Source organism: Phacochoerus africanus, chromosome 5, assembly GCF_016906955.1.
Source record: "Phacochoerus africanus isolate WHEZ1 chromosome 5, ROS_Pafr_v1, whole genome shotgun sequence".
In the NCBI taxonomy this organism is placed as follows: domain Eukaryota; kingdom Metazoa; phylum Chordata; class Mammalia; order Artiodactyla; family Suidae; genus Phacochoerus; species Phacochoerus africanus.
This window is the reverse complement of record NC_062548.1, coordinates 123,458,539-123,484,173: the sequence shown is the minus strand read 5'-3', so window position 1 is coordinate 123,484,173 and position 25,635 is coordinate 123,458,539. Positions and strand designations below refer to the sequence as shown.

The following is a 25,635-nucleotide window of genomic DNA, read 5'->3' as shown; positions in this document are numbered from 1 at the left end:
ATATTACATAATACTCACCATAGAATAACAGTCTCTTGCATACATGCTCAGTTAGATTCAGTACTGTCATAATGAAAACAATATACTATAGCTTATCACAGAGAACTTGAATTTTTACAGACTGTCCAGAGAAGGTAATGATTATACCTAACATAGTATGCAAGGGAAAATAAAATTCACCGTTCTGTGGGAAGAGAGTGTAATGCCTCTGCCTTCTACTTCTGACGGGTCTGAACCATGACTTTCAAGATAGCGTCTTCCCCAGTGACAAGGTACCCCCAAGAGAATTTGTTCCCAGAGAAGCTTGGGTGAAGTGTTCACACATAAGCAGAGGAATACAGATTTATAGTGACACTCCTGCTGCTAAAAAACACTCTCTCCCAATATATAGATAAGTTGACTGCTTCTAATGTTTTCAGTGTTATTTTCTTTTTCTTTTGCCAAGGAAATAATTGGTCTAGTATCTTCACAGTCTTTCTTATTCTGAAAATGTATGTTAAAAAAAAAAACAAAAACAACCCTGTCCCTATGTAAGTGAATAAAAATAAACTTGAGTTAGGGTCCCCAATTCTGAGCGAGAGTGTTATGAATGGAGATTTCTTCTGTACTGAAAATTCCAGTCCCTTCTTGGGCTGTAAGTCTGTATTATGGCTGAGCAAGGCCAGGAGCTTTTGGGGGGATTCACTGTACAACATGGATTCTGGTCTGGACCATTGATCTGACCCATAAAAGCCGAGGCCCAGCTCTCATCTGTAGTTCTGGCAGGCCTGCTGGAGACCAGCAGCTTGTTTCGGCTTATTTCATTACCTCCCTAACTGGTGAAGTTCATGCTGCTTTCTATGGCACTTGAGAACTGCCAACACCAAAGGGTTTGGTTTCATGTACTTGAACTTGGGTGACACAAATATTTCAGTGGTGAATCAGTCCTGAAAAAGTGAGGTGGGTAAGGTTGGGAGTGTTTATAGAAGACATTTCATTACCACTAGTCAAACATGTCTCATTGTTGGTTCAGGAGGGCCTGGTATTTTCCTCTTCGAAGGGGACGCTGAGGGAGCCACAAGCTTCCAGCCTGGAGCTCTGCTCCAGGGTAGGGCAATGGCCATTGGCACACAGGAAACCCACAGGACTAGTTGCTTTGGAATGTTGACAATCTTAGGGAAATGGTTTTATGTCTTTCCTCGGGGGGGAGAAAAAAATGCTTGGTAGATCTATGTAAAAAAGCCTGAGGCTGTCTTGAGACGTCTGCAGAGAAACTGTCCTTCCGCGTGGCTTTTTTTTTTTTTTCTTTTTCTCTTTAATTGAAGTTTTTCTTGTAAAGGTTTCCCAGTTGCAGAACCCCAAGTATGAGGTCAAGAAACTTGTAATTTCAGAAAAGCAGTTCTGCTGATATCAATGGTATAAAAGCCTGGTTGGAAGACGAGAAAATGGGACTTCTCTGGCTTGGGCACATTACTTGGACCGTAAATGATAGAAACCCAGGCTCTACACAGCAGTCCTGTGGGCCCTCAGCCTTCAGAGGAAGAAGAGCTGCCACCGTGGTCCTGAGTGCTCTGCCAGCTTCAGGAAGTGGAGGTCACCTAAACGGCTTGTCCTGCTTCTGGGGGGTGTGGCACTATGAATGGCAAAGGGGTTTGAAGAGGATTGCATAAAGAAAAACCATAGCTGAGCCATGCCAAAACACACAAACCAAAAGGAAATATTTTAAGAAAATAAACAAAGCTACTGAGTCAAACATACAAAGAAGGAAAGCGGAACAAAAGATTATTTGAGGCCTGAGGTTTGAACATTTTGAAGCCACACATGTGATGGGACAGCCCAAGAACACGAGGAGCCTTACAGCTGTGTAAGCGCTGAGGCAGCCTGCTCCCACCAGGGGCTCCCCAGCCTGTGAGGCTCCGAGTGAGCAAGCCCACTGAGCTAGCTGACTGTGTACCTGAGCTCAGCCTTGAGCTATTCAGAAGCAGAGCTCCACCGCTGGTGGGCTACACAGACACAGATCTGGCTGAAAAGACGGATCCCAAGGACTGATCCGTCTTTTCAGCCAGAAAAGAAAGTGATGCTGTTGGATGCATTTAGCTCCTGTTACATGCATTTAAGTGTCCTCCAGTCCTGAATTTGTTGTTCAGGAACCCTAAGGATATCAGTGTAATAATATGAAACAGTGCTAACAAAGTATGTATATTGGGTTTTACAAGTTTGGTCATCAGAACTTCTAACCTAGTACCCGCCACATCAATATGACACTGTCCTCAGCATCCCGGATTCTGCCACTGAATTGGTTGGGTTGAATCATCTCACTGCTCAAGGATTTAAATTCTATAAAATAAGGCACAAGGTGGATGCACTTCAGGGTCAAGTGTGTGTTCTAGTGAATAGAGTGAGGCTCCAGTGCCCAACGATCTCTATCCGAGAGTAATGTTTCAGCAATATTGAGTTTGAATTCACGTTTACCTTCTTTGGTATAGCCAGGGGTAGGGGTGGGGTGAACCAACCACCTTAGGCACAACAGAATGCCTCTCACCAAGATGTGCTATAATGTCATGCCTTTGGCGTCTATGAGGGCTTTGATAAAGCACATGCTATACAGAAATCACTCAAAATTGTTGTAAAACTATTGTCAAGGACATAACCATGTATGATTGCAAATTATTTTTGTAATTAAAGGCCAGAAAATGTGTGCCTCTTGAGGAGTGTGTATTTCATCTCTTCTGTTGAGGGGGTTTATCAGGTTCTTTTAATTTCTGTGGTTGCCAGGAAATTCATATATAAATAGCATAATTGTAAATCTATAACTTCTCACAATCAGTAAAAAAAAAGAGGAAGCCAGAACTGTACTGATCATGAGAAGTTATGGAGCTACAATTATGACATTATCCACATATATACATATATAGGTATATACGTATATATGTTTATTGTGTGGATAGATAGATAGATAGCCTGGGATTAGGACATGAAGATCAGGAAGTGTCCCTCTAGTTAGTGAAGTAAGAGTGCTCATAAATACATGGTGTCGACCATCTGCAGGTAGTATTCTAGAAGGAACATCCACTTCCCCCCCACCTGCCAGTTTAAGAGAGAGACTTTGTTTCACTGGAGGAGAAGCAGAATAATTCTTATTGTGGAGGCAATAATCCTTTGCCTCTGGAAAAGATTGATCAGGAAAAGAGAAAAAGCATCTCTTACAGATGTTGAGCTGAGAACATGAATGCATTTTTAGATCATTACAGAGAGGTCAGGAACTCAATCTAATTTGCAGGCAGGCGAATGTTGAATGGGCACTGCATGATAGAGTAGAAAGTGTTTTGGAGACATGCTAGAGTGCTGCGATGGTGGGGAAGGGATGAAGAAAGGACAGAAAAATGCAGCAGGAAGCTGGAGTCTTTATTGGCAGAAATAACCAAAGGAATGTTTTTGGAATAGGAATATTTATATCCCTTTGAGGTCATCTAACCCACAAAGCTATAAGGAAATCTGATTCATCATTAAATTATTGCCAAACTCATATCTTTTGATTTGTAGGTAAGAATGAGGCTGTTGGATTGGAGTTCCCATCGTGGCTCAGCGGAAACAAATCTAACTAGCATCCATGGGGATGCAGGTTTGATCCCTGGCCTCGCTCAGTGGGTTAAGGATCCAGCATTGCCGTGAGCTGTGGTGTAGACTGCAGACATGGCTCAGATCTGATGTTGCTGTGGCTGTGGTATAGGCCAGTAGCTACAGCTCCAATTTGACCCCTAGCCTGGGAACCTCCATATGCTGTGGGTATGGCCCTAAAAAGACAAAAAAAAAAAAAAGAATGCTGTTGGAGAAGGTAGAGAGGTGATAGGATTTAGGGAATGTTATCATGGAGAAAGGATTTATATAGTTCTTCCTTTATGTACTTAAAAATAATACTGAATTGTAGGTAGTACTGTATAATCGACAAAACACATTCACATACACCCCGTGAAGTCAGACTCCATACACTCTGAAACCAGAACTTGCATAAGTTGTGTTCTAACACTGTACTACTTTTTAAAGTATTTTCTCTACTATTCTTATTTCACCCTCAGACTATGAAGTAGTAGAGACTTCCTCAATCCTGGTTTATAAATGAAGAAACTAAAATGCAACTACCAACTTGACTAGTATGATCCTTAAGAAAACTTACACATAGCCCTGCCTATGAATTCATTTGCTTCTACCCATTGACTTTCAGATCTTATTTTTATTTTTCAGAAATTTCAATATTAGTGTTGCTTTATTTCTCCCACTTAGTAAGAAACAAACAAAAAAACCACTGTCAACTCAAAGAGGTATATTTGTCTTCCCATTCCTGCAACATAGTAGACTGACCTACAGCAAAGTCCCTTTTTCCACAAATAAAATATTACCAAAGGAAAGGGTTTAAAATATATAAGAGAGCTCACAAAAAAAGAGGAATGCCCAGCTGTCAGAAACAAAATGTGAATTAAAAGACAGAGGCTGAAAAAAATAACATACAAAACTTGCGAGCGGCAACTAAACCAGAACTTACAGGGATATATACATCAGCAAAAAAATATACATATGAAAACCTATAAGCTAAATGTGTAACTTAAGATACTCTAAAGAAAGCTGAGGGAAGGAAATAGTATTAAAAAGCAAGACAAAATGGATAAAAAAAACAAATTCAAAACTTATTCTTTGAAAGACTAATAAAATAGTCAAGTTCATCACAAAATTAGTCAAGAAAAGAAAATTTAATGGAATATAAGTACAGATACAGTAGAGAATTTTTCCAGTCTTTATAGAATGTTGGGAATATTTTTTATGCCAGTAAATTTGAAAACTAGGGTGTGATGAAAAATTTTACAGAAAAAGTGGTAAATTATTAACACTAAGAGAAATAAACTGAATATGTTAAAGAAATTGAGAGTTAAAAAAATTTATCTCACTACCCCCACCGTTTCATAACCCTTGCCTTGCCACAACCTCAAACATCTACACCATCAGACTCAGACAGTTTTATAGACAACTTTTACTAAAGCTTCAAGGAACACAAAAGCTCTGTCTTATACAAACTGTTCCAGAGAATAATAAAAGAAAGAATTCTCCCAAACTTGTTTTATGAGGCTAGGATGACCTTGATTCCAATACATGACAACCGAAGAAAACTGTAGACAGATTTCACATACTAACACAAATGCTAATATCCTCCACCCAGAATAAACAAAACCTTTCCACCTTCTTCATCCCATAGTATCAGAGACCAAGAGGAGATACTTACAAAAATATGTAAAGCAGCCTTCCCCAGTCACCCTTTATCTTTAGTCAAGAATGTGGACTACTGGCTACTCTCCCCAAATGAGATCAAGTGGGCTCCACTCGCTGGATCTATGACCACACCCTCCACCCTCAGGGTTTCAACCTCCTCCTTCAGGATCAGGAAGCAAGAGAGGGCTTACCAGTACTGAATAAGGATTCCTAGTGGAACTAAGTCTATGCCTCCCAGACCTTTGGGCCTCTTTTAACAGGGTTAAAATAGCACCCACAGGTTCTATGTGATAGGAACTGAACTCAGAAGTCACCCCTCCATCTTAACAGGAGCTGAACACACTGAAAAATCAGTATTTCTTGGACCCACAAGAGAAGGTAGGACGCAGAGGAAATCATGCCTTCCAACCCTGGAGAGAGAGACAGGAAAACGCAGAGTCATGGCTCACCGGAACAGAGATTCATGAGCTAAAACTGCAATAGGAACCAATGCAGGGTAAGAAAAGTTGAAACATAATTGATCAACTGCTAGAATCTCAATGTAGACAACTCTTAGGGTTAAAAACTCCAGGAATAATCAGTCACTGGGTTCCAACAATTTTTTGAGACTTTACCTCCAAGTGTTTGACCAAGTTTTCTACAGCAAATTTTGGAGAAAAAGCTCCTTGTGCTTCTGGCAGAAGAAGGGGAAAAGAAACCAATTTGAAATATACCAGATCATTCTGTTCTTCTTAACAAAAGCTGCCCATAGGAAAAACGAGTGAACCATAGGCTAACCTGGTGAGGTATTATCAGAGTCTAACTGATCTAGGGGAAGGGAAATACTCAACTCCAGACATCTTTAGCCTTTCACAAGGGAGAAGGGAACTACCCAACTCCAGCTCACTCTAGCCGTCCTGTTCCATGTAAGAGGGTTGGGTGGAGTGGGAACTGAGAAACAGTTGTGATGCTCATAGTCCAGAATTATAGGCTTGCTAAAAGATGGACACTTAATTATAGGACCATGTAACATACCCCTTCCCCCACATCCCACCACCATATTACTAAAGGCCTCTTTACAGCAGTTCCTTTGAGCTGGTACTTCATGTCTGGTTATCAGAAAAAAATTACAGGGCATAGAGAAGATTAAAAAACACAATTTGAAGTACAAGTATCAAAAATAGACATGATAGAAATGTTGAAATTATCAGACTAGGAATTTAAAATGAGTGTGATTAATATGATAAGGGCTCTAATGAATAAACTAGACAACATGCAAACAGATGGACAATCTTAGAAGAAATATGGAAATCCTAAGACACCAAAAAAAAAAAAAAAGGAAAAGAAATGCCAGACATCAAGAACACCATATCATAAATAAAGAATGCTTTTGATGGGCTTATTCGTAGACTGGAGATGGCTAAGGAAAGAACTTCTAAGAGAAGACATTAATAGAAACCTTCAACTCTGAAAAGCAAAGAAAACAAAGACTGAAAAAATAGAACAAATATTCAAGGACTGCAGGACAACTATGAAAAGTTTAACATCCACATAATGGGAAAGCCAGAAGGGAAAGAAAGAAACAAGAAATATTTGAAACAATAAAGATTAAGAATTTACCTCCAGAAGTTCCCATTGTGGCTCAGTGGGTTAAGAACCCGACTAGTATCCATGAGGATGAGGGTTCAATCCCTGGCCTTGTATGGTGGGTTAAGGATCCAGGGTTGCCACAAGCTTTGACATAGGTTACAGACACTGCTTGGATATGGCATTGCTGTGGCTGTGATGTAGGCCAGCAGCTACAGCTCAAAATCAACCCCTAACCTGGGAACTTTGCTATGCTGCAAGTAGGGCCCTAGAAAGAAAAAAAAAATATATATATATATATTACTATAAAGAATTTACCTCCAAACAATGTCAGACATCAAACCACAGATCCCGGAATCTCAGAGAACATCAAGCAGGGTGAAATGCCAAGAAAAAAACTGATCTAGCCATATAGTTTTCAAACTACAAGAAAACAAGATAAAGAAAAAGTGCTGAAAGAAGTCAGAGGAGAAAAATAACTTAGAAGTACAAAGATAAGAATCACATCTGTCTTCTCTTCAGAAAAGCAACTTAAGCAAGAAGAGAGTGCAGTGAACTATTTCAAGTGTTGAAAGAAAAAACCCACCAACCTAGAATTCTGAGAAATTAAAAACACTTTCTCACGGAGGTTCCCCTGTGGTGCAACAGGCGCAACACATGGCCACAGCTGTGGTACAGTCTGACACTGTGGCACGGGTTTGATCCCTGGCCTAGGAACTTCCAGCCAAAATAACTTTCTCAGACAAACAAAAAATAAGAGATTTTTTCTTCTAGTAGACTCGCCTTGCAAGAAATGTTAAAAGAATATTTTTTAGAAAGAAGAAAAATAATATGGATAAAATACTCAGATCTACCTAAAGAAAGAAAAAGCTTCAAAGAAGGAATAAGTGAAGGTAAAATGAAAAATTTTCATTTTTCTTTTTTTTCTTTTTACAGCCACACCTGTAGAAGTTCCTAGGCTAGGGGTCCAGTCAGTGCTGTAGCTGCAGGCCTATGCCGCAGCCACAACAACACCAGATCCAGGCCACATCTGCGACCTATGCTATAGCTTGCAGCAACACCAGATCCTTAACACACTGTGTGAGGCCAGAGATTGAACCTGTATTCTCATGGAGAATAGGTTGGGTTCTTAACCTGCTGAGCCACAATGAGAACTCTTTTTCTTATTCTTTTTTTTTTTTAGGGTCACAAAAAACTATAAAACTTAAAGAATACTTTAGAAAACCTATGTGATTAGAGCTGGGAAGATCAGTATGAACTCATGTTTAGCTTAATATAGACACACAGAAATATTTATAGATACGTTTATATGCATGGGTTAGTAGGCACTCATGTATTGTCTTGCTCTGTCAGCTGAAAGGGCCTAGAATCAATAACACCCTGGCAGCAACAAGCACACTTAGCACCTAGATCTTGGTTTCTACTACCCTTCTGCAATAAAAGGAACCAGAGCTCCTTGGAGAAATGCCTGAGCATTCCAGGGAAGGGGTGGGAAAATTTTAAAGAAGAGCCTGGAGCACCCTGTACTGTCAGAAAGTAAAGAAGTATTAAAAAAAATTAATAGTAATGATGAGAGTTTGTCAATCAGGCACAGGATCCACCTTGAAAGGGTTTCCAGTGCCAAAGCTGGACTAACTTGAGCAAGAGAAAAATAAATGGTATTGATTATAATCCACAGTCTAAAATGAGTTCACACTGATAAAAATTAGTAAATGAATAAATTAATAATGGGGGGAATAGAAAAATATTCCATACAGAAGAATTCCAAATAATTTATGAAGATATTCTGTCTTCAAAGAAGTAAGGCATAACTCCTCACTCTAGACGTAAGGGCTGTATTTAGTCACTTAATTCCAAAAAGTACAGTACGGAAAGAGGGGGAAAAAAAAGAGTACAGGGGAAGCACCTGACAAATACTACCTCAACCAGGTGATCAACATAAACCTCAACAGTGATGAATCATGTTCACAGTATGTACCCCTGATCTGATGTGATGAGAAAGGCACTTGACCTCTGTGGTCTTCCTCCTCAAAGTCCGTAAACAGACTAATCATAAGAAAAACGTCCAAAAAGAAAAAAAAAGGAAAAAAAGAAAACCCAGTTGAAGGACATTCCACAAAAAAATATGAAAAAATATGACCCTGGAGTTCCCGTCGTGGCGCAGTGGTTAACGAATCCGACTAGGAACCATGAGGTTGCAGGTTCGGTCCCTGCCCTTGCTCAGTGGGTTAATGATCCGGCGTTGCCGTGAGCTGTGGTGTAGGTTGCAGACGCGGCTCGGATCCCGTGTTGCTGTGGCTCTGGCGTAGGCCGGTGGCTGCAGCTCCGATTCGACCCCTAGCCTGGGAACCTCCATATGCTGCGGGAGTGGCCCAAGAAATAGCAAAAAAAATAAAAATAAAATGACCCATACTTCTTAAAACTCAAGGTAATGAAAAATAAGTAAAGTCTGAGGAAACTATCAGAGCCAAGAGGACCCTGAGAGGACATGATGAAAGTCTGCTATAGTATCTTAGATAGGATTCTGGAAGAGAAATAAGTACATTAGGTAAAAACTAAGGAAATCCAAATAAAGTGTAGATTTTAGTTAATAATAACATGTCAGTATTGATGTATTTATTGTGACCTATGTACCATATTAACATAATATGTTAATAATAGGGATGACTAAATGGGGGTGTATATGGGAGCTCTCTGTGCTATGTTAATAAATTTTCTGCAAATTTAAGGCTACTCTAAAATTAATTATTTATTTTTAAAATCAGAGAAGTAAATAGATTGCCCAGTAAATTAAAAATCAGTTCAACTTCAGTAATAAACATGAAATATAATTTTTTTAAAAAAGAAAAGACAGGTTTCTGATGATCTTGTACCAGACCGTCCTTCCAAGAGCATCTATAAAAGATGAATAATTTTTTAAAAAATTGTTTAACCTATTTCGACAGGAGCACTCGTTCTACCTCTACCTATTAGAAGGCAGCCAAGGACTTGAGGAACATTGGTAAACATCCTTATCCAATAAAGTCTGACAAATATATACAGTTGTATGACAACCCACAAACTATATGGAACATTTCCATCAAGCCAACAAATTCTCAATTCTCTTTGTAGGTAAGCCTCCTCTCAAACCTAGAAAGACAACTGCCGTCTTTCTGTCACCACACTTGCCTTTCCTGGCATTTCATATAAATTGTATGCAGCACAATTTATGCATGCAATATACAGACTTCTGGGTCTGTTATTTTTCTACTTAGCTTACTGTTTTTGAAATTTAATCACGTATATGGGTAGCAACATTTTGTTCCTTTTTATTGACAAGTAGTTTTCCTTTATATGTATATATCACATTTAAAAAAAAATCTATTCACCAGTTGATGGGTATTTTGGTTGTTTTCCATTTAGAATGATTATGAACAGAGGTACTATGAGCATTCCCAAACAAAACAGTGCATGCACATGTTTTCATTTCTCTTGGATAAATTTTGGAGTGTAGAAATGTTGGATCATGTGGTAAGTGTATGGTAACTTTATAATAAAATGCCAAAATGTTTTCCAAAGTGGCTATAACGTTTTTCATTTCCACTTGCAATATATGAGAATTCCATTTGCTCTATATCCTCAATAATACTCAGTACTTTTTAAATTTAGCCATTCTAATAGGTATGCCATATCTCTCTCTCTCTTTTTTTTTTAAGGGCCACACCCACGGCATATGGAGGTTCTCAGGCTAGGGGTTGACTCAGAGCTATAGCCGCTGGCCTACTCCAAAGCCACAGCAATGCCGGATCCAAGTCACATGTGTGACCTACACCACAGCTCACGGCAACTCTGGACCCTTAACCCACTGAGCAAGGCCAGGGATTGAACCTGCGTCCTCATTGATGCTAGTCAGATTTGCTTCCGCCATGATGGTAACTCCCTATGCAGTGTATCTCATTGTGGTTTTAATTTGCACTTCTCTGATAACAATGACACAGAACATGTTTTCAGGTGTTACTGGACACTTATGTGTCTTCTTTGATGGGTTTAGATTGTCTTTAAAAAAAAAAATTAGATTGTCTTTTTTTCTTTTCTTTTTTGATTGTATGAGTTCTTTATATCTTATGGATACAAGTCCTCTTTCAAATATATATTTTACAAATATTTTCTCCCAGCCTGTGACTTATCATTTAATTTTCTTAATAGGGCCTTTTCTTATAGTATATTTTGAAATGCAGGGGTTTTTATTTTGTTATCTGTGCTTTTGCATGCTAGTTAAGAAATTTTTTGCCTAAGAGGAAAACAGTGCTAATATTAATGAAATACATGTCATCTATTTTCGAAAGGAGACAGTCTGAGTGGCTGACTGGTAGGCAGACAGCCAGTCAGGCTGGATGCTAACAGGGTGTGTAGGTACCTAAGGGTTCAGGACTTTTGGATAAATACACTGTTCTCACCATAGGTCTTTGCAGCAAAACCAGACCCATGTAAACTACACTGATCTGAGTCTTCATGTTCTCTGCTCCTCTATGAAACAGAATCTTTTCCGTCCTAATAGCAACAACTTCCACTGTATGGCCCTTTGTATATTTCAAAGTGTTTTTAAATATTTTAATTTATTTGATCCCTCTATCCCTATGAAGTAGGAATGAAAATTCCACTGTTTTGTTTTTTGTTTTGTTGTTTTATCTTGTTTAACACACAAACTTCTACTATTCTATATTCATAGTTGAGAATTTAAGTGACTTGCCTAAGGCGACATAAACATTGAGCATTGAAGTTAGGACTGAAGCCCAAGTCTCCTGACACAACACATGATGTTTCCTCCTTTTTTGGTGTGATTGCTTAAGTCACTGTGGCTAAACCCAAGTCCTCTCTGTGAATGTGGTCAGGCCAAGGTGGAGACATTGGGTTAGGGATAGAGGTTATTCATAAAGAACCCATGTGTGATGGAATATTATTCAGCCATAAAAAAGAATGAAATAATGCCATTTGTAGCAACATGGATGGACCTAGAGATAATCATACTAAGTGAAGTCAGTAGGACAGAGAAAGACAAATATCATATCACTTGTATGAGGAATCCAATAAAAATGATACAAAATAACTTATGTATAAAACAGAAAAAACTCACAGATTTTGGAATCAAATTTATGGTTACCAAAGGGGAAACCATGAGGGGAAGAGATAAATTAGAAGGTTGGGATTAACATATACACACTACTAAGTATAAAATGGATAATTAACAAGGACCTATTGTATAGCACAAGGAAATCTACACCATATTCTATAATAATCTAGTTAGGAAAAAAGAATGACTATATGTATAATTGATTCACTTTGCTGTACACTTGAAACTAATACACATTGTAAGTCAATTATATTCCAATAAAGTTAAAAAAAAGAGAGAGAAGGTTTGGGACAACCTGATAGTGCTTTACAATCCCATGTCAAAACAAAAGTCTTTGTGACATGGTAGGAAATTAGAAATGTGAGCTCTGAATCCAGTTTGGCCAGTGTTAAAAATTTTTATCTTCTCAGTTAATGTGTTCCCCTAAAGTATTTGAGATGAATGGTCTCTCATTATATATGAATTTCTTAACCCTGATAATCAGTGTCCTCCTAATAATACAGGCTAAATTTTGGGGGGGGGGCATTTATATACCAGAAACTGTAACCCATTTTATTGACTGTTTTTAAACCTCAAAACATCTCTATGAAGTAGATAATCTTGCCCAAATTTAAAAACAACACCAATATCAACAAAAAGAAACAGGGATTATATTTTGCCTGAGCCCCCACAAATGTTGGGGATTCAAGACTTTCCGACTCCGGAGTTCCCGTCCTGGCACAGTGGTTAACGAATCTGACTAGGAACCATGATGTTGCGGGTTCGATCCCTGCCCTTGCTCAGTGGGTTAAGGATCCGGCGTTGCTATGAGCTGTGGGGTAGGTCGCAGACATGGCTCGGATCCCGAGTTGCTGCGTGCGGCTCTGGCATAGGCTGGCAGCAACAGCTCTGATTCGACCCCTAGCCTGGGAACCTCCATATGCTGCGGGAGCGGCCCAAGAAATAGCAAAAAGACAAAAAAAAAAAAAAGACTTTTCAACTCCAAACACACACTCTGAGGCACTGCCTTTCATATTTAAAATGAACACACTAATTCCTACTGCATTAATTTGCTTTGCAAATTTGGAACAATTCATGTTAAAGTAGACTTTGAATACTTGTCTTTACTCAATTCCTCCCCTTCTCAGTGTAAGAGAGGATAAAAGCTTCTAAGCAGGCATGGGTGGGGTCTTATGATTAATCCTTCCTAATGGGTTATGGACAGAACAGACTTGTGGTGATTGGGGGATGGAATGTTTAATCGTCAGTACTGGATCATTCAGTTCTCATTCTGCCTGAGAGATTATGAAAGTGTGTGATGATACGGAAGTGCCATAAGTTTCAAGTACCCTGGAATGTTGAGCCGACACATGGTGGACAGCTGCCTTGGAAAGTTTCACAGAATGAACTTTGTATGAGAGAGAAATAAACATGTCTTAAACCACTGATATTTGGGAGTTGTTACCATAGCAAAACCTAGTGCATCCTCATCTATACAACATAGCACCTGGGGTTATGGTGACAGTCACATTTTAGTGGTGGTTGATCTTGATGCTATTGTCCAGAAAGACCATCAAGCCATTTCCCAAAAGCAACGCTTGTATGGCCCTTGACCTCTCTTTCAAAGAGCGGCAAAATAATATTTTCATTATCAAAGTAGCAAAATTAAAATGATGCATTTGGAAAACATAATTCAATGACATAGACAGGGAATGGATATATTGTCTGGAGTGTTTAGCAGAAGTTTAAGCATCAGATAAGCAGTCTTTCCCTTTGAGATGATTCTGGAGGCTCTCAATCTACTTACAAGTAATTATAAAGGCATTATACTCACAAGCACAAATGGATTACAAACCATTCCACCACTAAGTAAATTTAAGCAGTCTTCTTGATCTCTATCAGGAAGGCCTTCCCCCCTTAACAAGTTCCACATTGCAGACAAACCTTTCTGCCATCTGCGCGAAGGGAAACATGTGGCAAGAGCCTGCATTTGAACATTTTGCCCTCAGTAAAGAAAAAGACCTTAGGGAATTTCTTTTGGAAAACCACCCTCTTGGCACACAATTCGTGGCCAATGTTTGCCCTTTGTCCCTTGTGTGAAATGATCTATTTTGATATGAATGTCACTTTGAATAAATGTGTATGAGATCATATTTACATATGCTAACCGCTAGTGTGGTTTCTAGCGGTGATAGTGATGGTGGTGCCTCACTGAGAATTTTAACTGGGTGATGATTTCAGTGTCTTCTAAGCCACAAAAGGAAATGAGCCATCTTTTAAAGCCTTCTCCACTATAGCTGCTACATGTGGCACTGTCTTCCTCTTCTTTCTTCTTAAAGCTAACCCTTCGTGACTCTTCTTAGATGCTTTCTCTGTCCACCCCACGGAGGTTAAGTAACTCTTTGTTGCTTTTACCCCTCTCCCAGCATAATGCAAAGGCTATTCGGATATGATGAGGTTACATATAATGCTAGAGCCTTCTTGCTGACTGGAGAAAGTCTAATGATGTTTCAAAGTTGCATCCTTGTGTGTATATTCCCTGTGCCACAGGGACCGACTTTAAGAGGCAACTTAAAGGAAGAAGTGGAACATCTCACTATAGGTGATTTAAAGCATTCTCCTCCCACAGGCAGCACACATGAGATCAATTCTCCAGAAGCCACCGGAGAGAATTCAAATAGTTTCAAGAACTCTGAGATTAGAGAGGAGGAAAGAGAGGGCATCACAGTCATCGAACGAATAAAGGAGGCAGCTACATTTCGCAGAGCATACTTGATGTAATCAAAGCCATCCGTATAGATAACCATGACATACTCAGATGCTACACTTTGATCAAGTGCATTGGCAAAAACTAAGGATTCAGTGAAACTAGTAACAAGGGTCCCAAGATGAGGCAAGAAGTAGACATCCAAACACACACATTTAACTGGAATGAGAACAAACATGACCCATACCAAAGACGGTCCGGTTCAAATTATAATCAGCTGCAGCTTTATCATTCAAACACTGCAGTTTGCTAGTTCACATTAGAATCATGGTGGGAGGTAAGGGTGAAGGGATATTCAAATCCATACACAAAAAATTGTACACATAAATCTGTTGTATAATCAGCTATATATGACTCATTCTTAAGAAATTCTTCTATATCTTCAAATATTATCAGCGATAAATGAGTAGACTGGATGTTCCCACCTATTTCAGTCAAGTTTGAAACACAGGTGTTAGCAAAACTGATATTTTCCACTTTACAAAAGCCTGTCATAGGGAAGTATATAAATGCAAATATATTAAATGTTGTAATAGCACTTACCGTGTTCTATGTATCTGTCCATGGGCTTATTTCTCTTGAGGAGAGTGTCTCACACATTTTTTTTTATTTTATTTATTTATTTATTTATTTTTGTCTTTTTTGCTATTTCTTGGGCCGCTCCCGCGGCATATGGAGGTTCCCAGGCTAGGGGTCGAATCGGAGCTGTAGCCACCGGCCTACGCCAGAGCCACAGCAATGCAGGATCCGAGCCGCGTCTGCAACCCACACCACAGCTCACGGCAACGCCGGATCCTTAACCCACTGAGCAAGGGCAGGGACCGAACCCGCAACCTCATGGTTCCTAGTCGGATTCGTTAACCACTGCGCCACGACGGGAACTCCTGTCTCACACATTTTTTATGGCTCACATGTGTGTAACATAACAGTTAATGAGTTAACACATTACTTAATACAACTGGCACAGCATGAAAACTATTATTCTAATCTTTGGGTAGAGAAAATTTCTTAAAATGACAAAGGAACTAGCAATACAAACTTGACATTTTTTTCATCTTAAAATCAAAATATGTTATGCCAAAACACTCTTCAAAAAGCGAAATGTTAAGATTGAGGCTGGGAGATATAACACACAGAACTGACATTAGCATAAACATAAAAATATAACACTTCTACACATCAAAAAGAAAAAATTCAAAAGACAAATAGACAAAAGACATAAATAGGTATTTTATAAAAGAGGAATTATGTAAGACCAATTAATTTATGAAAAACATTGGATTTCACCAGGGCTGAGAGAAATGCAAATCAAGATCATAGTGAGATGACATTTTAGAACCATTTGATGGCAAAAATCAAAGGTAAGTTGGAAGAACCATGTTCTGTCTCTCAAAACTGGCATTATTTCTTTTTCTGCAGTACAAATGGAAGACTCACCGACACATGTAACTCATTATTAACTAACTACAATCTTTGATTAACACTGGCTAGTTACCCCAGCTCTAGATGACCAATGATATAGTGTTCTTATTTGACAGCAGGTTCCCCGTGTAAAATGTAGAACTGCTTTTAGAGCGTCAGAAAATTTGATTCGTGCTTGTCAAACATTAAATTGTAGTATATAAATAAAAACCAAGGAGTTCTCCTATGGCAGAGTTCTCATAAAACTTAACGGTATTCTCTTATGATCCAGTGTTTGTCATGGCAGGGGCCTGGGTTTCTGCTGTGGCGTGGATTCGATCCCTGGCCCAGGAATTTCCATGCACCATAGGCGCAGCCAAAAAACAAAACAAGACAAGGATTAATATTTCTTCCTGTCTGCCCCATCTGAGTATTGTTTTATACTACATCGTTTCGTTACATTGTTTTATATTTCTTACAGAATCACATGTTCCTAACAGATAAAGACTGATTTCCTAACCTCTTTGTATAAGTTCCAAAAAATTAATGATGGTTTAATATGCTTTTTTAAAAAACGGTATAATGAACACAGTGTTAAGGATGGGAGTGAAAACGAGACATAATGAGAGAATCACATACAATGTTTTTGTCAGTATTCTAGTTTCCACATAGGATGATGGGTACATTGGTAGAAAACAAATGAAGTTTAATTCCTAGATGGCTTCTCTAAAACCTAACTAAAATCCTTAGAGCATGAAGTTGGAAAGTAATGAGATTTACTTTTGTGAATGCTTCTTCAATTTGAAGAAACTGCTTTTTGATCACACAAAAATAGCTATAAAAAATACATTTAAAAATTTTATGATACCACATCTTTTCAAAGAGCAAAACTACCCAAGAAGAAAAAAAAAATGTCCATTATAAAAGATTGAATAAGAAAAAGTCAAAGTCAAAAATATGATGAGCAGTTTCTTGCGAATAAATATCAATAGTTTGGATAATGTTTCCATTCTGTCATTGTGGAGTAAGATAAATGGGGATTATTCTGCCAATTTAGAAATATATTTTTTCAATTCCAAACCTCATTTTTAGTGCAACCTATAGGAACTAGGTCAAGGATTTTTAGTGTGATCCTCTTCCCTGCCCAAAGCCCACTCACACTCAACTATCAAAAACCTGAACTTCACAGATTCCCTTTATCATGTAAGGAAACTAAAGTACACCAGTCAGTCTATGTCCCTTAATTATTAACATTATTTAAATAAGTTTAAAGAAGGTTTACCTAATAAAACATATAAGCAAATAATATTATGTGTAGTCAAGGTCATTACTCATGGTTAAGGGCATAACATGGTATATTTCTTCCCCTTTACTTCATCCCAAGTCCTCTCATGTATGCCACATCCAACTTCCAAGTGCTGCACCCCTAGCTCTTTTGCTGTCCAGCAACTCAGCTGGAATATGAACACCTAACATGCAAATGTCCAACGCATATGAATGTCTGACTTGCCCCATGCCCATGTGAAGGGTACTTCTCCTCAAACCCGATGAGCAAGAAATTTGACCTGAGCTACTAGTGACCACATTCATAGATGGAAACTGAAATATATTTCTCCACCTGAGCTCTAGGTTGGAAGCAGGAATCATCAAAGAGAAACACTGTGTCTATATCAAGGATGTCCATGGATGCTAATTTGACTCATTATATTCCTGAAATGTCACCCTAAAATCTGTCTTAGTGACAGAGTTGGTTGAGATCATTAATTTTTAAACTGGGGACTGCTTATATAAGTTAATTCCTAGGTCAAGTTATCAAGTGAAGATGTTTTCCCCAGATTATTACATCTATCCCTCAACATAAGAAGATGAGTTGAGGGGGAAAGCAAATTCAGCAAATATTTCTTACATCTTTACACTGCTATGCATTACCCTAGAAACTAGATAATAAAAGCCACAAGCTATTGAGTCCCAACTATGTGCCAGATATTTTGCATCCATTTTCACTAAAGTTCACAAAAACTCTCCATATCAGTTATGAAGTCCCACATTTTACAGATGATAAAACTGAGTTGTCCAAGGTCACAGGCCCAGTAGACCCTGAAGCAGGCACCTGAATCTAGATCCATCTCAGTCTGAAGCCTGCAGGCTTTTATTATAAGACAGACAATTTTAAAGAAACTCACCAGCATACCGGATGGTTCAAAAAGCCACAGGTCTTTACAACTAAAGGTACACTGCCTTTCATGAACATTTGGAAACTGTAAAAGGTCATATCAAGCTCCTCTTCACCCCCATCTGTCTATTATAACAATGTTACATTACAAACTGAAATCTTCAACCAAGACCCCCTTAATGGCCTGATAAGGTTGTTCATTTTTCCCATATCCCCCTTTTTTCCAGTGTACAGACCAGCTCATCTCAGCCTGCTGTATGTTACACTTTGCTGGGCAGGGGCCTGTGGTAGGAACAGGTGGAAGAGACTCCTAACCTTTTTGATTACAAAAGAACTCACCAAGAAGCCAATTAGGTGTTTTGCGAATGGGCTAACAGCACAAATTTTAGCATTGTTGGTGTTTGGGAAGATGCTTTCTTAACATCAAATATCAAAAATATAATTTTATCTAACACATTCAACTTCAAGATATGCAAACCATTCTTTAGCAACATATAGCTTCAAGAAATCAGGAACATATATCTTTAAGAAAATAAAAACAAGCCACATGTACCCTACATGGAATTAAGTGGACAGAGAAATTAAACTGACCTTAAGCTATTTCCTTTTTCTTCTCCCTTTGAATACACACAGCCTCATAAGGCTCATCTCCAGGTAGTAAAGCAGCATCTGTCAGCAGCAGGCCTGGAAAAGCCACCTCTAAAATGGAAAAAAAAAAAAAAAAAGAAAGAAAGAAAGAAACAGTTTGATGACCACATGTAAGGATGTAATCTGAGAAAGAAGAAGCTGAATTTAGGAGACTAGAGCATCACTTATAAAGAAGCAACCCGGGGAAGGGTGTTGGAGGGCAATGCTTCCAAACCGCAAAGTGCACATAAATCCCCGGGGCATCTTGTTAAATTCAAATTCTGACTTGTGAGTTCTGGGTGAAGCCTGAGATTCCCAGGTGACACCAGGCCGCTGGTCCTCAGACCACACTTGGAGCACCAAGTTTATAGGGCATTTGGTTGTTTAATGGTGTCAGCTGACATTCTACAGTAGTAAAAGACAAAGATTAGGGAAGAATCGTCATGCCAGATGAAACGAGCGCAGGAAGGATGGGGTGGCAGCGTCTAAATGTGCCTGGCCCACCTGCCAGGAGGTCATGGGAAGAAGCCAGAGTCCTGGGTCCTCGTGTGCTCCTCACTTGCTATAGAGTGTGGGCAGGTGTTCTCCTGGACTGACAACATGAATTCAGTCAACCATTCCTTTCTCATATAGCCAAAGGGATAAATACATGTTGGAGGGCTGTCATTTCCACCATCACTTATAAATGTATTCAAGAAGAGCGTCAGGTTACCAAACATGTGCTCTGCTATGATCTGAATATCTGTTTCCCAAAAATGCACGTTGAAATTCTAACCCCCAAAGCGATAGTACTAGGAGGCGTGGCGTTTGGGATGTGATTAGATTGTGAAGACAAAGCACACACATGGAATTAGTGCCCTTATAAAAGAGACCTGAGAAAGCATCTTTGCCCTTTTCACCATGTGAGGACACAGTGAACAGACTACCATCTAAGAAGTGGCATCTCACCAGACACTAAATCTGTTGGCACCATGGTCTTGGACTAGCCTGCCTCCAGAACTATGAGGAATAAATTTCTGTTGTGTATGAGCCACCTGGTTTATGGTATTTTGTTAGAGCAGCTCAAACAGACTGATACTCTAGGTGCCCTTTCTCCTCCTCCCCAGTCACTTTTCCCACTGTTTCTGGAAATATCTGAATAAGAGGCAGAAACTCTGGAACCAAAAATCTGCAAAGAGCTTTAAAGGACAGTAAGTATAAATGTCAGGCTCCTAATTAGATCTGGCTTGTAAAACTCATCCTCACTCACTCCTGCCATTACATTCTTTCTCCCAGGGGGGAGGGTATGTGTGGCTCATGCTGCTCCAGTCTCTCTAACATCTCTCAGTTCTCAACTGTGTGCACTAAATTCAAAGGCACAGATATTCCATTTCTACTCCAAGGTTATATCCTTTCTTATTACAAAGCCTGGGGATAACGGCGGCATGTGATGTACTCTCCATCAAAGGCATCAAAATCATGGAGGCAAGGCAGACATGGGACATTCATTGAAGATCTAATGAGAGGAGCACTTGTCTCTTCTTATAGGTAATTACCATCTGGTTGTCCCTTTGACATTCATGATCCCTTCTCAGAGAGACCTCCAGAGATTCCTCTGCTTCCCGATGGCCTTCGACAACCTGGTCCTACATCCAAGTCTAATAGCATTTTGTGGCACAAGCTACTTCAAAACATGTCCTAATATAAAATATAAAATATAGCATGGCTCATTCTAATAATGTATTTGTAAAGAAAATGGGTTGAGCTGGTTGGTAACTCTATCAAATATCCAAACTCTCCATCCATCATCCCCACACACCCATCCAACCTTCCACAGACATAAGGATGAGTCATGGGCATGAAAGAAACTCAAGGCATGGGAAGCAAACACTGTCCTCAAAATACTCATAGTCTCTTAAGATAAGATGCACCATATGTTTTTCATTTAACATTCATCGATTTACCAAATCCACACTGAGCACTAATTATATGACAGGCCCCGTGCTAAGTTCTGGGAAAATCCATTAACAAGATGGACGTGAATCCTGCTCTCTCAAACCTCATAGTGTAGCGGGGGAGATAGAAGAGAGTGGCACAGATTATACTACAGCAGCTCAGGACAAAACAGGAGATGCAGGCAGGAATTGCAGCAGCAAATCTGTGCAGTGAGACCCTATGTCCTGCCTGCGTGGTCAGAGATGGTACAAGGAAGCAGTGAAATCTGAATACAACTGGAATAAGTCCAAGGAATTCAGATATATAGGACCTTCTGAAAGGCTAAGTAGTTCCTAGAGGCCAGGGCAAGTTGAGAAATATTTCCCAACTGAAGTAGAAGGTTTCTGTTGCATATTTTTTTTTTCTTAAACTGAGGAATATTTACCCTTGGGAATACTTGGTGGGCTGCCAGGAGTATACCAATCCATATGGTAAAATAATGAAACATCTTCCTGGGCCAGCAGTTTTACTAAAAGGCCATTTAAGACGTGTGTGTGTGTGTGTGTGTGTGTGTGTGTGTGTGTGTGTAAGAGAAAGTAAATTCTACGTGAATGTTTAGAATATAACAGGAAACATCAAAGACATGTCTCTTGTGCCTTGGATCACTTAGGCCTCTGCAGCCACACCTTCTCCATGACTACCAGCACACCACACGCCCACTTCTATATGTAGAAGAATGTGTTTATGGGAAGGAAGAAACCGTGCTCTGCTGAGAAAAAGATATGCATCGGGTTTGAGTCATTACATGAGAGATGAAATGCCAGACTGAGGTTATTAGGTTTCACTGATGATGCTGGAGGAGGAGGGGTGGGACTGTTTGTGAACCGAGCAGGGACATGTGGCACCAGCCAGATGACTGCATTTCTGGGTCCTGGTGGCTGTAGACGGGAGGATGCAGATAGTATGTGGGTCTTTATCTGAAGGCCAGGAGTGAATATGACAACATACCAAAGGCCACCTTGGAACTGGTTTGGGCAAGAAGTAGGCCCAGAGAGCTGTCCTTGTAGCAAAGCAGAGCTACCCCCTATCTTGGATATTGCTTGGAGGTGCCTGGAAAGTGGAGGTGCTTGGTAAAGATCTGAGGAACAGCAGGGACAAGTTCAGATCTGAGGAGCAGTAGGAACAAGCTCAGGCTCAGGCTCAATTCTCCAGGAGCAGGAGGGTCTCCTCTCCACACTGGCATCAGCCTTTCATCAAGAGGACATGGTGATTGCCTGTTACAGTCTTTCTGCTGCCAAGTCTCAGGGCAGGACAAGGTTGGGAGATGCTACCCCCAGGGTAGGGCCCAGATTTAAATTCAAATCATTGCTTGAAAGCAGAGGAAAAGAGATGCTATGAGGGATCTCTCTGCTCTTGGGGAAGGAGCACTAGCCTTTTCATTTGGATATTCTGATGAACTTCAAGTTGAGTTTTTGCTTGGTTGGATCTCCCCAGGTTCCACCTCCAACTGGTTTGTAAAATGACTCCTTGAAAGACCCAGGTTGTGTTGAGGTCACCCTGGGACTCTTGCCGGACTCCTCTACCTTGCTCAACCCCACATGACTCCTGGAGTGGGGCATGGCTCTGTGTGGGCAGGGACTATTCTCTAGGTCAAGTTTATATGGTTCTGAACACAAACCATCTGGTGAAGCTCAAGACGAGCACTGCCCAAAAGATATAAAATGTGAGCCACACCCATGAGCCACACATGGAATTTTATTTATTTATTTATTTGTCTTTTTGCCATTTCTTGGGCTGCTCCCATGGCATATGGAGGTTCCCAGACTAGGGGTCGAATCGGACCTGTAGCCACTGGCCTACGCCAGAGCCACAGCAACGCGGGATCCGAGCCACATCTGCAACCTACACCACAGCTCACAGCAACGCCAGATCCTTAACCCACTGAGCAAGGCCAGGGATCGAACCTGCAACCTCATGGTTCCTAGTCAGATTCGTTAACCACTGCACCATGACGGGAACTCCCACATATGGAATTTTAAATTTTCTAGTTGTCACACTAAAAAAATGTAAAATGAAACAGGTGCAAATTCAAATACACAATCGGTATGTGAATACTATTTTACATTCCTTTTTTCCCAAAGTCTTTTTGTATTAAATTTTGCACATACAGCACATCTCAGATTGGGCTAACCCAACTTCTAGTGTGTAACAGCCACAACTGTTGAATGGACAGGACACTTCTAGACTGATCTTAAGCCTATACATCACCATAGTGCTTCCTGGGCATTTCTGCAGTAATCAAGGTCCAGAAATACCAAGTCATTTGCCAGAGCTCATATAAGAACCAAGACTAAATCAGAAGGCTCTCAGATCTAATCATTATTCTCTTTAATACAACAGATGCTGACTCCTCTCTCCATGGTCACAGCAAAATCATCAGTGAGCTCTCTTCATTCTTCCTTCAGAGAACTCACATTATTCTTCCTCTCCATGCTGGCTGCCACCACCCTACTCAAATCTTGATTGCAATAACCTAATTGATGTGCTGCTGCTGGCTTTTGGTCTCTCTTCTAGCCTCTGGCAAAACCTGAACTTAGCACAGCTCTGATTAAAATAATTCCACTGCTGAAAACGATGAATCCCTATCTTTTTAAATAGATTTTATTTTTCAGAGAGGTTTTAAGTTACAGAGAAAACTGAGTAGAAAGTACAAAGAGTTCCCATATATTCTCTCCACCCACCTCTCATTTACTTCCATTAACTTCTTGCATTGGTATGGCACATCTGTTACAATTATGAGCCACTATTGATTATTATACAGTCTACATTAGGGCTCACTCTTTCTATTTTATAGTCCTATGGGTTTTGGCCAGTGCATAATGTCATGGATCCACCACACAGTATCATAGAGAACAGATTCATTACCTTCAAATCATTTGTTCACCACCTATTAATTCCAACCTCTCATTCCTCCCCAAACAGTTGGCAACCCCTGATCTTTTCACTGTCTCTCAATGTCAAATGGTTGGATTCATACAATATATAGTCTTTCCACACTGGCTTCATTCACTTAATAGTACGAATTTCAGGTTCCTCCATGTATTATTGGCTTGATAGCTCATTTCTTTTTATCATTAAATAATATTTCTTGGAGTTCCCATTGTGGTGCAGGGAAACAAATCCAACTAATATCCACAAGGATGCGGGTTCAATCCCTGACCTCACTCAGTGGGCCAGGGCTCCAGCACTTCCATGAGCTGTGGTGTAGGCCAGCAGCTATACTTCAGATTGAACCTCTAGCCTTGAAACTTCCATATGCTGCAGGTGTGGCCCTCGAAAGCAAAAATAATAATAATAATAATAGAAATAAATAAATAGTATTTATCTTGTCTGGAATGTACTTCAGTTTGTTCATCCATTCATCTATGAAAGGAGATTTGCCTTTAGCTGCTTCCATTGGTTTGATAATTACAAATGAAGCTGCTATAAACATTTGGTTGCAAGTTTTTTTGTGGATTTACCATTTTTAAATGATTAAAATATCATTCAAGACTCCCTATGTTCTGGTATTAACAAATATCTCCATATTTTTTTCTACGAAAAAAAAATGGTTTCTCCCTCAAACTTTGTTCTTTTGCAAAACCTGTTTTGGCTATTTGAAGTCCTTTGCATTAGCATACAAAGTTTAGAATCCACTTGCCAATTTCTACAAAAACACCTGATATTTTGATTGAGTGTATTAAATCAGTAGATCAATCACAAGTAGTTGATATCTTAACAATATTGAGTTTCCTGACCAATGAGCAGGTATTTCTATTTATTGAAGTCTTTCAATTTCTCTCAGCAGAATTTTCTAGTTTTCAGTGTATACAGATCTTGCATATTTTTGTTGGGCTTATCCCTATGCATTTCATATTTTTATGCTCATATAGTTTTTTAAATTTATGATCATTGCTGCAAGTATGTAGAAACACAATTGACTTTTGTATATTGATCTTTTCTCCTGCAAACTTAATATACTCAGTTCTACTAGCTTTTTTTGTAGATTACATCAAATTTTCTCATAGATAATCATGTCATCTGAGAATAATAACAGAATTTCCTTTTCCTTTCTAATCTCTATTATATACATACACATATATAAACATTTATTTATGCATGCATGCTTTAATGCATTGGCTAGAATCTCTAGTATAGAGTTTAGTGGAACTGACTAGAGCAGTCATCCTTATCTTCTTCCAGATTTTACTTAGTTTTTTTTTCTTTTTATGGCTGCACCTATGGCACATGGAAGTTCCCAGGCTAGTAGTCGAATCAGAGCTGCAGCTGCAGGCCTATGGTACAGCCACAGCAATGCCAGATCTGAGCCACATCTGCTACCTACACCACAGCTTGCAGCAATGCTGGATCCTTAATCCACTAAGCGAGGCCAGGGATCTTCATGGACATTATGTTGGGTTCTTAACCCACTGAGCCTAATGGGAACTCCTTTCTTCCTTATTTTAAAGAGAAAGCATTCAATCTTTCACCAGTAAGTATGATGTTATTAGCTGTAGGTTATCTCATTAATGCTTTTTATCACACTGAAGAAATTCCTTTCTGTTCCTACTTTATTAAGATAATTTTTATCAGGAATGGATGTTGAGTTTCATTTTCAAATGCTTTTTCTGTTTTTATGAGATCATCAATTTTTTTTCGTTTTTAGTTTGCTAATAAGATAAATTATACTGATTGTTTTTTTATTGTTAAGCTAACCCTACATTTCTTGGATAAATTAATTTAGTCATGATATATTCAATCGACTATATTTTTGTTTTAAATTCTTTAAATTCTTATACATGTTTATAGCTTATTTTCTTG

General features: G+C 39.3%; 1 long non-coding RNA gene across 1 annotated transcript in view; it reads right to left on the bottom strand.

The window, feature by feature from the left end:
• Positions 1 to 18,831: 18,831 nt before the first annotated feature.
• Positions 18,832 to 25,635, bottom strand: part of LOC125128320 (uncharacterized) — a 159,843-nt gene continuing 153,039 nt past the window's right edge. Inside the window, exon 4 of the long non-coding RNA XR_007135201.1 lies at positions 18,832 to 18,933. This is a non-coding gene — a long non-coding RNA (uncharacterized LOC125128320). The remainder of the gene's footprint in view (positions 18,934 to 25,635) is intronic.